This window comes from Lissotriton helveticus, chromosome 1_1 (assembly GCF_964261635.1).
Source record: "Lissotriton helveticus chromosome 1_1, aLisHel1.1, whole genome shotgun sequence".
In the NCBI taxonomy this organism is placed as follows: domain Eukaryota; kingdom Metazoa; phylum Chordata; class Amphibia; order Caudata; family Salamandridae; genus Lissotriton; species Lissotriton helveticus.
In genome coordinates, this window is record NC_136057.1 from 399,493,642 (window position 1) to 399,510,301 (window position 16,660).

The following is a 16,660-nucleotide window of genomic DNA, read 5'->3' on the forward strand; positions in this document are numbered from 1 at the left end:
TCCTCTGTTTCCATGTCCGCTTTGAGTTCCGGTGGGGGACACACAGTTGTTCGACTCCTGCAAGCTGTAGGCGCTGCAGGGTGGAAAATGAATGTGAGCAGCCAGGAAACCACCTTCAGACAGAAGCTGGTCAGTCAAATGTGAGTACCAGAGAAACCGGGTCTTAGGGAAAGAAAGAACCTGGAGCAGACAGATAATTAGGGGAAGGGGTGTGTGTGATAGGGGGAGGGGTGTGCGAGAGGGGAATAACTACACCCGTTTGCGGAACTCCGCAGAATTCCACAGAGGTTTGAGGCAACTCCACGGAACTCCATGTAGCGCAACATTGGAGCTCCGCCCACCCTTAAAAACAACCTACAGATATAGAGGAAGACAGGTCCTGAATTACAAGTAGGAGGTGGCGGGTAGATGAATCATTGCAGTAGTACAGTACTATTGTCAGTGATATCCAATATTGGAATGCAGCTGACATTGAGCACATCAACTATCTGCGCATTGGAATAAATCAACAACATCATGAGTATCAAACTGCACAGTGGGTAATGAATTATAAAGCAGAATAGATGGAAACCAGCTCCTCCTCCATGCCAGTTACAGGTATAATTGCCAAGGAAGGATTCAAGATCAGAGGATTCAATAAAAATATTAGTTTACCCTCTGAAGAGGATTTTAAACTTGGCAGGGCAGATGAAGGGGAATTGAACTGATTTCTCATAAGTCTTTTTTTGATAGCAAGGAAACATTTCCTCCTAGTACCATGTCTCCAGTGAAATCCTAGGAAACGGAAATCTTGGCTCCACTCTATGTTAAGGGCTTTATTTTACTCACAGGACGCAAAATCAGTTCAGAATGTGGGTGTCTCAAAGGTTTAAAAATTAGAGGTCTATGGTATGAAGTGTTCTTAGGCTGAAATGTTGGGAACTTGTGGGCTCATTCTATTTCAAATTATATATGAAGGAAATCTCTAGTTAGCAGGGGTTTATGATACAAGAATATTGATTGGAGAGTGGGCTTCGATCCCCGCACCCTTTGGTAGACCCAACATTCTAACATTTCTCCTTCTGTTCCTATCTTACAATTCGGTATGTATGTATTTCAGACCCACTAGTATCATGTCTGGTTTGTTAATTTTTGTGGATTGGAGATTGTTATGGTCCTCCTGGGCACTGATTTTGCCTTCATCTAAGTCATGGACTTGGTTACGTTTCATTTGGATGGGGTCTACAATGGATGAGTTTCCCCCTTTATCTTTAATTGGGGGACCAGTGAATGGTGGGATTTGTGTACATCTCTTCAATGTCCCTTTCACATCTTTCTCTTTAGTATTGTTAAGGTCTCTGTGGTCTTTACTGTCAGCCATGTTAAGGACTTCTCTTCTATGAGACTAATGAATGCAGATGAGAGAGAGCACCCAGGGAATGTGCAGAGCAAAGAGCCCAGCAATCCCAGGCAAGACTGTGAGGATAGAAGAGTTTATAGCACTCCAAAAGTGTTAATGGACCCAATAGTGTGACAAATTAGTAATAATGCTTCCTCTGGATGGATGTTTATGTCAACAGCATGTTTGAGTTTGTTCTTTAGATATCATTGATTATTACACCAAAACATACTACCAAATGTAGGACTGACGAAAAAATTCAAAGCACCCAGGTGAAAAAATTGTTTGCAATTAAAGAATTTGTAGCGAAACAGAAGATCAGACAGATCACTGCAGAGCTCGCATGTGTCGAGAGTATGAGAGGTAATTGAATTATCTGTGTAAACAGGCTCAAAATGTTAGCACCAGGAGTATGTAACATATCACAAAACCTTGTACACTCTCCTGATGGCATACAAAAGTTAGAATGAGGAAGCAAAAAAACAATAATAAGGTGCTTTCCTGCTGCTGCTGATGGAACGGACCGGCTTACCAGCCTTGTGACTCATCTGAGAGCACTGTGGAAAAGGCCTCTGATTACTGGAATCCTTATGAGCTCTTATGAGCCCAGAGCGCTATGGGGAAATAACTGCAGTGACAAATCAGGTGAATTAGACAGGCTCCGGGTGTAGAGAAGATCTGATGAGTGACCAAGAATGCTGTCTGAGAGACAGGTTAGGGCAGGGAGTAGGCCACATTTCTCCCCGTCTGGAATTCCTTGTGAGCGGTCACTACCTTGAAAAATGGCAGAGACCAGCTCTCCAGGAATCTATAGTGATTTATGCAGCATGAATCAGAACAAGGGCAGCTTCAGGTTTAGGAGAGGTTCACCAGCCTGATTAGCGAGGAGTTGGGAGCAGGAACAGGATCAACAATTCATGGAGAACAGTGGGCCACCGGTGCTCAATGAAAAGCCGCCATCTTGCTCAGGCACGAAGCGATGCCCCCTGCACTTAAGGAAGTTTCAATAAGACTCAAAGTACAATAAATCATCTTGAACCACTTCCCCAGATGTGTTAACCTTAGTCAACGACAGACAAGTGGGAGGAGGAGAGACTACTGTAACACTTTTAGGTGTTACAGTAGCAACTCCTGGTCATAGTGCAGAGCACTCTTTTGAGCACCTCAAACTATACATTTGAGACTATTGGCCCTTATGAGTCAATGAACCTCCTCATAGACACAGAGTTGGTAAGAACCTATGATACATCAAGCCATTATTGTTCTATTCCGTGTACAGGAATAATTGGTACTGCTCAGCATTTTACTAACCAAAAGAAGAATAATTTTGTTATCATATTAGCATATATCACATGGGTCGCTCCAGCACTAACCACTAAGAACCAAGATGCACACATTTCCAACACAGTACATTAGATCTTTTAGCACATTTTAAACACAGAAAACAAATGTAACCTAAATGGTTACCATTGTGTTCACAGTGATGTGCATTAACATTCACCATGTGCCATATAGTCCGTCGCCCAGCAGCTCCTGCAACCAAGGAACAACAAAACACAGACTGCGACTCTGGCAATGGACGTCTATCAACAAAGAACATGCTAAATCATTGGCAAAGTCATCTGGCCTTTAACCTGAAAACATACGAAGTATACATCCATAGATAAAACAAAGTACAGGGCACCAAAACATATTTACCTACTTTGAATGTATCTATTTTCCCTACATTTGATATGTCAGTAGCAATCCCCTTGGGCAATTCCCATAGCATGTGAGGGGTGACCTATCAAACATAGTTCACGAGTCTCAGTCCGAAGTTCAGTGTCTGTGACATCACTCTCATGTCCCTCTGCTTCCAAGGGATGCAGGACAGACAGCTTTCATTCATCAAACAGTGCATCCATAAATGTGGGGTCCGCCAGAGGGTTTATAAGATAAAGGAGTTGGTAACTGTTAGATCTGGGGGTCTCTAGTTGGCAATGGTATTCACCTTTGTCCAAATAGGGACCCTTACTTTTAAGTCAGGATAAGGGGATTACACTCCTTAATAATCCCTGCTCGCCCCCTTGGTAGATTGGCACGAGCAGACAGGCTTATCCCAGAGGCAGTGTGTTAAGCATTTGTGAATACACACATATATACAGTAAAAACCTACAGATGGACACAACACAGGTTTTATAAAAATAAGTATTCTTTATATAGACTTAAACACAAGACCACATACGACAAAAATCCACAATACTACACTTAAAATTACTTAAAAGATAATTAAAGTTGCTTAGTCCAAGTCGATGATCAATGCGTCAAAGTTCTCAACAAAGTACCTGGATGCGTAACGCAAAGTAAACAAAAGGCTCGCAAAAGGGGAGATGCGTCGGTTCCGTGATCCATGGGAGAGGATGCATCGTGCCTCAATGCTTGCGCAAAGTAGGGGATGCATCGTGATCCATACCGGTGCGGAGGTGATGCGTAGATTCTCGGCCTGCGGGATCATTGCGGTGCGCAAGATGGCGCCTTGATGCAATTATCCGGTTGCGATGCCAGAAGATGGCACCCTTAATGCGGTGATGCGATGACGCCCTGGCAGCCTTGCTACGACTCTGTACTTTGGAGCCGCGACAGGCCCTGTGACACACTTCTCTGGTGATGCGATGGCGACTCTCACAATGGCGTCACGCTTCTATGGTGATGTGACAGCAGGCAGCTTCGATGAACATATGCTTCCAGGGAGATGCGACGAAGGCTCGCTTCTCCTGCGATGCGACGATTTCAGCTGCGGCGGAAACACGCTTCTTCTCGATGCGTTGTGCTTTCCGCTCCCAGCGGCACGCAAGTGTCTGGAGTCAGAATTCCCAGTAAGGAAATTCAGTGGGGAGCTGTAGGTGAAGTCTTTTGTCCCTGAGACTTCAGCAGGAGGCAAGCACAGTTCAAGCCCTTGGAGAATATTCTGTAGATGAAAGTCCTTACAAAGTTCCTTCTCCTTTCCCTTGGCAATGAAGCAACCACTGCATCTCAACCCAGCAAACAGCACCCTGGCAGAGGGGCAGTACAACTCCTGCAGTTTCCATGGTTCTTCTCCTTGGCAGAAAGGTTTCTTGTCCAGAAGTGATCTAATTTCTTGGGATCAGGGTCCCAATATTTATACCCCAAAATCCTTTGTTCTCTGAAGGCAGAGAGGCCTCTGCCTAGTCCAAACCAGTTCCTGAGCACTTTGTTTACATGACTCTCTTCTTCCTTTTACGCTGCAGGGCAGAGACATTAGACAAGCCACAGGAGGTAGAGCCAGCATTGTAGAGGGAAGGCCCAGCCCTATTCAGGTCCCAGGTGCAACTCCTCCCTCCCATCTAGATGCAGATCTCTCTATTCACCACTGGGCTGCCCCAGCCTGTCTCCTGGAATGCCCAAAGCCCTGTCACTCACAAATCCAGACAAGGAATACACAACCCAGCAGAGGCAGGCCTGGATAATTAGGCAAGAAAATACCTACTTTCTAAAAGTGGTATTTTCAAACAGAATATTAAAAGCAACTTTACTAAAAGATGTATTTTATTATTCTGAGTTCAGGCATGCTAAATTTGAATTTCTACCATGTTCTCTGAGCCAGTTAGGATTATAAGAATGTAATAATCTAACTGCCCATTCTGGCTTATGTAGAACAGGTAGCCTTCAATAGTGAAAAACTAAAATGGCTGTAATTCACTATCAGAACATGCTACACGCATCAGAGCATGTCCTACCTTATACTTACAATGTACCCTGCCCTTGGGCCTACCATAGGGGTGTCTAATATGAAGCAAAGGGAAGGTTTAGGGACTGGCAAGTGGGTGCATTTGGCCAAGTCGACATAGCAGTGCTAGACTGCACACAGGCCTTGCAATGGTAGGGCTGAGACACACTTTACAAGCTGCTTCTTTGGGTGGCACAACCACTGCTGCAAGCCCACCAGTAGTATTTGATTTACAAGCCCTGGGCACACATGGCGCACTGTACTAGGGGCTGACAGATAAATCAAATAACCCAATCATGGAAATAACCAATCAGTACATACATTTAACATAGGGAGCACTTGCACTGTGACACTGATTAGCAGTGGCACAGTGCCAAAGCATAAAACCAGCAAAAACATATCAAAACAGAGGAGGCTATTTGTCAAAATGGAAGGGAGACTCATGCCAATGATGCCAGGTCTAACAGTTACATTCACAGAATTCACTTGAAACCCTTCCCAAACACCACACCGCCCTCTGCATTGGGGTGGCCTCTCTTTACTGGTCTTGCAAGCCAGTATCCTGCTGCCTGTGTTCATTTCAATCTTGTACATCTCATAGCTATATATGTGCAGGCACTTCGCTATTGCAACATACTGTTGCCTGAAATATTACAATAAGTCCAGAATCCCTGAACTGTATTGAAAGCCTGCACAAGTCTAACAAGGTATGAAAACTTGCAAAGATTCTGTCTCTGATTCATATTAAGTCTTTATCTCTCTCTCCCAATTTAGTGAGCATACCTCGGTTGACAAATAATTCCCTTATGTACCAACAAGAGATGCTTGTAGACCCCAAATAGTTTAGCCTACTTTTGAGCCACAGATCCATCAGCGCATGATGCTGCAGACTCTTTGATGGCTTAGGGTGTTCTGCACCCATAAGTCATCTGTTCATCATGGAAATACCTCCAGCTTGCTTCAAAGTCAATACAAACAGACTGAAGAGCCAATGCATTCCTCAATGAGGGATGGTAAGCACTGGTAGTGTTGATCCTAATAGCACTTGAACTTGCCCAACCATAAATTAACAGTGCCACAGACACTGTAGGAAATCCGCCTCTCTATATAGTGTACCACAATGGAGTACACTGTGCAGAGAGGTCAGGGAGAACATTATTGGTTTAAAGAGGCAAAAGTAGATAATACTAGTAGTGTAGCAGAGTAATGTGGGTGAGAAGGTAGGCTTATGAGAGGATAGTGTTAAGCATTTGTTGTACTCACAGAGGCATTAAATGATACACACACTCAATGAATGAAGTCAGAACTGAATTAGAAAAGTAGCACTTCTTTTTACAAAATATTTAAACCAAGAACTTCATGTACAACTTCATGTACAAAATAAACACTTTTCGCAAAACGGGAAAGTCACAGTAAATGCAAGTTTCACAGTTGTGCGCAACTACGCACAATACATTCCCTATGGAAGGAAAAAGGCAATTGAAAAACCAATGCAATACAGTTACTTTTGTGATTCACCTTTGGAAATTGGAAGGTTGAGCAGCCAAGTCCAAAGTTCCAAGTTCTCGGGAGCTTCCCGGATTTCACTGGGAGCAAGGGAACTTTGTAGCTGGCGCTACGAAGAAAGGGGGTCACCTGCAATTGTAAAGAAAAGAGTCGCTTGTAGGAAAGTCCGAAGGATCTCAAGAGACTGTTGGGGTCACAAGGGCTCTAGGGCTGCGAAAGCACAGCTGGTTTGAAGATGCCCCAGTCGGGCGGGCTGGGTGCAGTGAAAATGTGCAGCTGGGCAAGGGCACTCAAAGATACACCTTGAGGTCAGGGGCAGGCACCTTGGAGCAATGATTCTGGTGCTGCTGGGCCACTTATGAGGTGGAACTCTGGAGTCCTGATGTCCCTCGATGTAAAATTGGAGTCCACCTGATCCTGGTTTTGTACGTTTTTGCATGAAGGGTTCGATACCCGGGGTCCAGTACCCCAGGTATTCATGCCTTACAGCTCCGGGGGTGATGGGGCCTCGAGATTTGGTGCAGAGGCCGACCTGATCCTCCAGAGCAAGTGTAGTTTGACAGGTACTTGGAGATGCCACGCGGGCTGGAGAGCTAGACATTGCTGGACTGGACTTTGCTGTTTTGGGGACCTGCGGCTGCAGGGAGATAGCTCTGCTATCTCAGGGGAGTTCCATGGTGATTTGTGAAGTGCTGATGATCCTCCGGGGTTTGTGGAGGCCACACAGTGATGGGAGGACCTAGTGGATGGTGATTATCAAGTTCTGCGGCGCCAGGGTGGAATTTGTGCCCAAAGTCCACCACTAGGTCTGCAGGTTTAGGTCCAACAGCGTTTTTTCATTCATCTTCTTCTTGTGTCTATGGATACTACTGTTCAGGGTCTGGGGATGCAAAATACTAAAATTAGGGGTGTTTACAAGGGAGTGAGTGACAAGTGGGACCAATGGGTCCCTTTCCTGGGGTGTCTACAACCTCTATTATGTCCACCTCCTGTGGGAGTGGGACATAGGTCTGGCCCTGATTGGAGAAGTTCCACCAATTTCAAGATGATGGGCACTGAGAAATATACTTCACCTCACCTCCAGCACCTGCAGGGAGGAGTGGGTAGAGGGTGGCACACCTCCTACTCTTTTTGTATTTTCCTGCCTGTCTTTCTGCCAAAAGCGGTGAGGACAGCAGGGGGGCCTGCTCCTTCTATCAGGAGAGGCTGGGGTCGCATTTCAAAGGTAGCAAGGCCTTTGAGCTTCCCGCCACAGACAGCTCTTCCTGACAGGGGGGAGGTGTGAGCATTTCTGCCTGGGGCAGGCATTGTTCTCGACATCTGAGCACACAGACGCTCACCCCTTGAGGACAGAACCCTGTCTGGTGGTTGCAGGCTGGCTTAGACCAGTCGGTGACCACACTAAGGGTTGGTAGGTTTCAGGAGATACCTCTGTGTGCAGTTATTAATGAATCTGACACTGGAATCAGTGCAGGTTTATAAAGATGAGATGTTTGGTAGAAAACATCTCATAGCACAGTGGAGCCATCATTGAGCTGGGGAACTCGTAATGACGAGTGTCTGGCCCATACACTCCCTATGGTTTCCCTGTTCACTTGCAAAATCCAAGAATTGACTTAGATATTGCAGGGATAAATCTGCTCAGGCAGATATTTCCTCACAAGAGATATAGTGCACCCTGCCTTGGGACTATAAGGGCTGCTATAAGGGTGTCTTACCTCTATATCTCATGCAGTGTCTGTGGGCATGGCAAACAAGGATGTGTGCAAAACAACAGTTGATGGACAGAATGCAGGACAATGTCATACATTCACCCCAGTACAGAGATCTGGGCCTAAATCCATCATTTTTTTGCACTCCACACCACCCCAGTTCAGACATGGCCGTATGCAAATCAGCCTTGACCCTGTGCCTCATGGGAACAGTCCAGCCCGAACTGCCAAGCCATGTCTTTCCTGGACCAGAATCAAGCATCCTATGACCGTTTTCTGGCTATCAGCCATCTTCAGCCAGGATAGCTTGACTCCAGTGGTGTGGAGAGCATGGGACTCACGTCTGAGCATACCCATCCCCCTCAGGGTGACAAATGCAAAACAACAGTTGATGGACAGAATGCAGAACAATGTCATACATTCACCCCAGTACAGAGATCTGGGCCTAAATCCATCGTTTTTTGCACTCCACACCACCCCAGTTCAGACATGGCCATATGCAAATCAGCCTTGACCCTGTGCCTCATGGGAACAGACCAGCCCGAACTGCCAAGCCATGTCTTTCCTGGACCGGAATCAAGCATCCTAGGACCGTTTCTGGCTATCAGCCGTCTTCAGCCAGGATAGCTTGACTCCAGTGGTGTGGAGAGCATGGGACTCACGTCTGAGCATACCCATCCCACTCGGGGTGACAAATGCAAAACAACAGTTGATGGACAGAATGCAGAACAATGTCATACATTCACCCCAGTACAGAGATCTGGGCCTAAATCCATCGTTTTTTTGCACTCCACACCACCCCAGTTCAGACATGGCCATATGCAAATCAGCCTTGACCCTGTGCCTCATGGGAACAGTTCAGCCCGAACTGCCAAGCCATGTCATTCCTGGACCGGAATCAAGCAATCTAGAACCGGTTTCTGACTATCAGCCGTCTTCAGCCAGGATAGCTTGACTCCAGTGGAGTGGAGAGCATGGGACTCACGTCTGAGCATACCCATCCCACTCGGGGTGACAAATGCAAAACAACAGTTGATGGACAGAATGCAGAACAATGTCATACATTCACCCCAGTACAGGGATCTGGACCTAAATCCATCGTTGTTTTCCACTCCACACCACCCCAGTTCAGACATGGCCATATGCAAATCAGCCTTGACCCTGTGCCTCATGGGAACAGTCCAGCCCGAACTGCCAAGCCATGTCTTTCCTGGACCGGAATCAAGCATCCTAGGACCGGCTTCTGGCTATCGGCCGTCTTCAGCCAGGATAGCTTGACTCCAGTGGTGTGGAGAGCATGGGACTCACGTCTGCAGTCCAGGAAAAGGGCTGCAGCGTAAGCCACAATGGTAAAAAGCACTTTAGGAACAATCATGCACCATGTGCCAGGCACCATGTGGCACACCATATGGCACACGGTGCATGGCTATGTGGAAGGGTACTACATTGAAGTGCTCCCAGGCCCACAGGGGATGGGAGCCCTATTGGGTCCCTCAAAGTACATTTCCGCCTGCCTTTTCATGGGAGTGGGACCGGCATGAGATAAGGCAGTCGGAAAGAGACATCCTAGGGACATCCTAATCCCTTTGGAGGTGCCTCCATTGTAGGGATACGATTCCGACTGCTGCCTGACCGGATCTTGGATACTGACAGAGGCGGCGATCTCTCCCCCCCGACCTCTGGGCTCCGACCGCTAGTACTGTAATCTGGCGGAAGGGCCGATGAGCTCTGCTTCCTGATATTACTGGACCTCCCAGCTGCCTTTGACATTGCCAAACACCCCATCTTAGTTCACAACCTGAAGTCTAGAATGGAACATGTGGAAAATATCTTGCACTCATTCATCTGGGGGACCTCCAGGTCTCAAACCATACTGACCACCTGCAGGGTTCTCCAGAGTTCCATCTTGTCCCCGTCATCTTCAGTCTCTGCCTGGAACCCCTTGACGTTCTACTCATAGATAACATCGAGATTTACTTATACACTAAGCACATCCAAGCCTCAGAGCACACTGAATCAGATAAATAGAAGAGGATGAATGGATAATAAAAGTCATCCCTTGACATGATGGTCTTATCAACTGATGGAATACTTCAACTTTGTATGCTGATATAAATTTGGTAAACCCTTAGAGAAGAATGAATAGAGTTTGATATGAACAGAATAAATGGAATAATTGTCTGAATTAGGTGTCTAACCTACACACCTGAAGTCAAAGCAGGAGAACTGAGGCTACCAGAGGCACGGGTAATTATACATGTGCTTGAAGACATAGTTATTGAGTGACTTCCTGAATCTAAGAAAGTCAGAGCCAATGGTAGAGTTTCACAGTGATGAACCTTGCACATAGAGCGCTCTCTCTCTGAATTCCTTGTAATGATTTGGCTGGATGGACAGCACGTTATGATTGTCAATGCATATGCATCTTAGAGAAGTAAATTGCAGCGCTGACATGTCTTGTCTTATAGAAGAAGAAATGTGCTCTTTTCTTTACTGGGAACTGTTACTACGACCTGAAAACAGGTGTGATGCGGTTGTGTCATTCTAGGCTGAAAATACATCTAGGAGCATGGTTATGGGTGCTTTTGAGTTTGGATATTAATTTTCTGGCAAGTCCAGTACAGAGCCTATTGCAATGATCAAGGGATGAGACATCCAACAGCAAGTAATTTTTGGTTGATATTTTTTTTCTTTCACAGTCCTGAAAAGAATGGGAAGAACAGCTCTCACCATCGGGATTCCAATCCAGCTTTTTCATTTTATCACAGTCCCTCAAATTGTATCCGACAAGCTGCACTCCTGCATTGAGGGAGATCCATTCCTTGTTTCTACTTTACCTTCTGAATATTTGGCACAGTTGTTTTCCCTGCCAGAACCCTTCGTCTCACTTTTTGTTTTGAGATGCGGTTTAGTGACTTTTGAATCCATGCTGTGACATCCCACAGATGTGTATCTTTCTGAAATAATGTTTTGTAGTTCCCGTTGATGATCCTGAACAGGAACTGTTGGTGTTCTTTGACGTACCATTACTCCATGAATGTTTCTTGAAATAATCAAGGAAACTGCTTCAGAATTTACCATTAATTTCTTACTAAATCAATAGCAGAAGCAACTAAATGCGAATTTTGTTCATGTCTTTACACATACGTAAACTGTACCACTAAAGAGGGTATGCCATGCGTAGTAGTGCAGATACTCGCAAATAAGCTTCCCCAGGTGTTGCACTCTTCTACAGGTGGCACCATCCCAAGAGGAAAACACAGTCAAAATGTTATGTTTATCAGGGATTTTGTATGAGGACAGACCACTTCCAACTGGTGGGTCGTGCAAGCAATCCAGAATCTCATCTCATCTCATTTCATCGAAACTTTGCTTGTTATAGCATATATAGTCTGTGGGCTAATTACATGCATAGCTATTTTGCTTTGTTGTTCCCGGCCAACAGGATCTGAGCTAGCTACTGTTGTTTGTAATAAATATTGTCTAAGTCACTTATAGACACTATTTGATTTAAAAGTCGTACTATTTCTATAGCTATATTTTCTGCATCTTGATATGGTGTGTACCCAGCAGCACGGGCCAGAAAGTCCTGTTATTACTTAGGGGACGCATTCCAACATTATTATGTACACAGGGTAGATGACCGCCAAACCATACCTGGTGTTCCTGGTAAGTTAAAGGGACAGATCCCAGTACGGTACACACATTTGTGGAACGGCTGCAGGCCTATGTGTACGAACGTTTTCTATATATGATCTACAGCCTAAAACTTCAACCATGAGTATCATATTTCAAATGCATATGCAGCATGTGCATTTACAACATTTGCCACCACAACCCCAGTGTTAGTAACACCCCTATTGAGGTGATGTTGTGCGAGTGGTGCCCTGAAGTTAACCCCTAACACAGCAGGAGCAGCCTGTGCCATTTTCAACAAACAGATTCATTAAAACCTGAGATTCAAAACTCATAAGTCACATAAATAAGGAAAGACCATTTAAAAGTCAAGCTTGACAAACCTACAGTACATAAGTGATCCCTATTAGGCTGAAGTAGGTAACCAATATTACAGTGGACGTCTCTGCTAAACTGCAATAATAGGTCTTTTGAGTGTGCCATCCAAAACTACTCAAAGATTTAGATTAATCCTGGCCCCTTGGCCGAGCACTTAAAATGATATGTTCTCTGGGTCCTCCTAGAGTCGTAGGGTTCAGTTTTCTGTCCCCCAGCCACTAAGTACTCAGTCAATGGGCGAAACCAAATCAGAAATCTAGTTGAACTGAAGCCAATATACAATCCATTGAGCAATTCTTGAATAAGAAGTGTTTCTTGCATCAATCAGTCTTATATGGTGAGTCATGGACAATTAGTGGATTGCCTCTTTGAGTGTCTTTATGTTGTTGTGTTCAACATTCATAGTTAGCTCAAATTTTATTGTTTCTGTGCGCTGCTTCTAGAGTTTTGTTCTGCTGTCTGCCTAAAACGTGACTAAAATTGCATCCCCCCTCCACATCTATAGGGATTACCTGGTTTCGAGATTGTTGCTGACAAGACCTCTACTATCTCGCTGCGCAGACCGGGAACTTCCTACCTCTGCACCTCAGGCAATCACTGTCTCTGCCGCCATTCAGGAAGGACCTCAAGACCTGGCTTTTCAACTGAACTGCAGAATTCCCCCCGCACCCCATCTCCAGCACCTAGAGAACCTTAAGGGTGATTAGTTGTGCTCTACAAGAACCCTGATTGATTGATTGATTGGTTGATTGATTGATTGATTGAATATGGTCCTAGTTATGTGTCAGATTGCCAGACTTAAGGATAGCCCCTATCCCAATGCATGTCTTTGGGGGTTGCTTGGTTTTAAAAGTGCTCACATTGGTTACATCTTTCTTGTGTGCCTGTAGACTTTCAATGTGATTTCTGTGTCTTCAGTCGCCTGAGATCTTGCACTTTCCTTTAGTTTCTGCGGGTGGGTCACCCTGCAAGCTCATGTATGATGGAGGCAGATGGCTTTTAAGTGACTCACGCGTCTCACAAGATCTCGCTCATCTGTCTTGTTTCTATGGAAAGTTAGCCCTGCCTGGCTGTCTGGAGAGGACTCCCACCTCACACTTAATCGTGAACTCAACCACACCTGTGGTGCTGTCAGACCATGTCTCTCTCGGGTTCTACATGCCCTAGGACTCCTGTGATTCTGCTTACAGTGGTGTTCATTGTGCTATCAGCGATCCATGCTTGCAGATAAGGTTCGGTCATGAGTGTCTTTTAATTTGCTGGTCGTGCTTGCTTGTGTGTCAGTGGCATTAGTGGGTATGTGCTCTGTACCCTTGTTTTGGTTAAATCCTTCATCACCGGTTGTTGGTGCCCCTCAGGTGAAAGTTAATTGAAACAAGAACATCCAAGAAGCAAGCAATGTTTGAGACAATAATGCTCTCACTTAGTTCACCCACTTGTTTCTAACTTTCTTAAGGTGTCATTGAAATAAAACAAGCTTCTGGGCATCTTAGACGATTTTTATTTTAGGATTCTCCTATAACTATCAAAGAGCTCCCTTGGATCTCAAAGTTGAGCCCATCCAGATGCATTAGTTATCTAGAGGAGGACTCTATGATGAGGCATGCCACTAGTAACCCTAGTGGGATTCCCCCCGTTGATTCTTTTTCTTTTGACAATATAGGGAAGCCAAGGGATCTGCAAAAAGAAGGTTGACCAGAGCAGGTTCTTTATTCTAATTAGGTGTATAACATACCACATGTGTACTGATGTAGACATTAAGCCTTGTACCTTGTGATGATGTACTGCCAGAAGTGCAGATGGACAGAGAAGACCAGGAAAGCTGGCGTCCTACATGCATGAAATACCCACACGTACATAAGAGCAGGAAAGCAGCAGAAGCAAAGAGAAGGAAAAAGCACAGATGAGAAAACCCAATCATTAATCATTAAACATTTAAACAGAAACAGAAGCAGAATTTAGAGATGTAATCTTATTTTATAGTTCCCTTTTTAATGAGGTCAATTTTGAACAGATGTTGAAGATGACCCCAACCAGGGGTGTAGTTGCAGGGCGGTCGTTTGAGGCGTGTCAGCCACACCCCAATAAATGTATTTTCTGGTTAATGGTGGGGTATAGGTGCTTTCAGTTGGGTACGGTGAGGTGACTGTCAGATTTCACCAGGAATTTGTACATACACACAGATAAAAATGCACACACACTCTCTCCCTCTCTGTTTTGAAAGTCTTCTAAAATATTGTGTTTTCTCTCACTAAGTACCCTATCCAATACGCATTCGTCTTCCCTTTGATTGCCCTTGTAGCTCCTCTCATGTACCCTGCTTGTTGTATAATGCATTTTTACATTAGATGCCAGCATGACTGTTGGAGAATCTGAAGTTCTCACCCACCCAATCTTACTGACCAAACTATGCCCCTACGCCCCTGACATCTACACTAATTAGGATGGTCAGCAATAACGAAATAGAAGCTTGACTGAGCTGAACAGAGCCTCTGAGGCTAACTTATGGAGTTGGAATGCTACAAAAAAATGAGTACTTGTTATTTCCCTCACCAAATATGCATAACTTTATGTGATGAAAGAAACCAGTCCCATGAGCAAATACACATAGCTTTCCATTTGTTAATCCTCCCACTAATATGGCTATGCGTGTATCTCGCTCTAGCTATCCATAAAGATCCATCAAGAAGGGGGGCAAGAAAAAGGGTGGGTGAGCGAAGAATGTGATTTCCCATATTAAGTCTCTTAGGATTAATAGCTCTTCTATACCGAAAAAAAAATGGCTGAACAGAATTACATTAAATATGGCACAGGATTATGCTGTTTTATTTTGGTGTAAATCTGTTAACTAGCTTTTGAGAAATTATGGGGCCTATTACGATTGTGGTTTTTCCGCATCCTCCGGGCCAGCGGAAGCCACCGCCGGCCCGGAGGATGCAGAAAAACCGCAGCGGACTCACCAAAGACCCACCGCCACATTAGGATGGCTGGTGGGTCCTGGTTTCCGTCCGCCATCTTTTCCGCCGCGGTTGGCTTACAACCGCGGCGGAAAAGCTCTAATATGGTGGCGGTGTCTCTCAGACACCGCCAGCCATATTAGGATGGGCTTTAAAAAATGCTTTTCCGCGGCGGGTTTTCCGCCGTGGAAAAGCATGTGGAACTTCACTGCGGGGGCCCGTTGTTGGCCCCCTGGGTGAAGGTGGTGTGGGGGGTGCACATGGGGGGTACCTATGGTACCCCCCTGCATTTGTATGCAGAAATTGGCAGGCACCGCACGGTGCCTGCCACTTTCTGCATACAAATGCAATGTATGCATTTTTACCATTGCGGCGGGTGCAGCTTGAAGCCGCACCCGCCACAATGGTAAAAATAGAGGATGTGACCGCCAGGGTGGCGGTCACATCCTAATTGGACAGGAGGGAACTCCGCAGGCCATGCGGAGGTTCCCACCTCTATGGTCGCGGACGGACTCAAGTCCGTCCGCGATCATAATGGGTCCCTATGTGTTTAAAATGGTGCTCCGGTTGAGGAAGGTATGCTTCGGACAGTTAATTCACAAGTCCTATACGGATTTGCAAACCCACTACATTAAAAAAACATAAAGACACCATAGTGGACTACCCAGCTTTTTCTTCCTTTGTGCATCCAAAATTCACAAATATATATCTGGATTTGCCGATCCTCCATGTACTGACTTGCTGGCTGCCCATCAGGACAACTTTTCTGTTGCAGCCGCCATTGCACTGAGCACCGTGTTTGGAAAACATAAAAATAAAAAGGAGGAGGATGAACTTTCTCTGACCCCCTCCTTCAACTCACACTTCAGTCATGCATGCCATAACTCATACACCAAATGTAATGCTTATGACCACACCCGTAATGAAACAGATGCAATTGCAAATGTTGTAAATCTCTTTACAGATTACCCTTACCACCATGTCAGACACAACTATGAATGCAGTATCATTAATTGGTTTGATCATGTGATGTACTTTTTAAAAAATAGTTTTATATAGCGCGAACTAGACCCGAGAAATCTTTACATGAGCACCAGTTTTGTTACAGAAGTACACATTCATTTTTGTTAGACACGGGGAGATTACGTGATTTGCCCAGAATCACAGGATGTTGAGCGTTGAGCTCTTCTATACCGAAAAAAAAATGGCTGAACAGAATTACATTAAATATGGCACAGGATTATGCTGTTTTATTTTGGTGTAAATCTGTTAACTAGCTTTTGAGAAATTATGGGGCCTATTACGATTGTGGTTTTTCCGCATCCTCCGGGCCAGCGGAAGCCACCGCCGGCCCGGAGGATGCAGA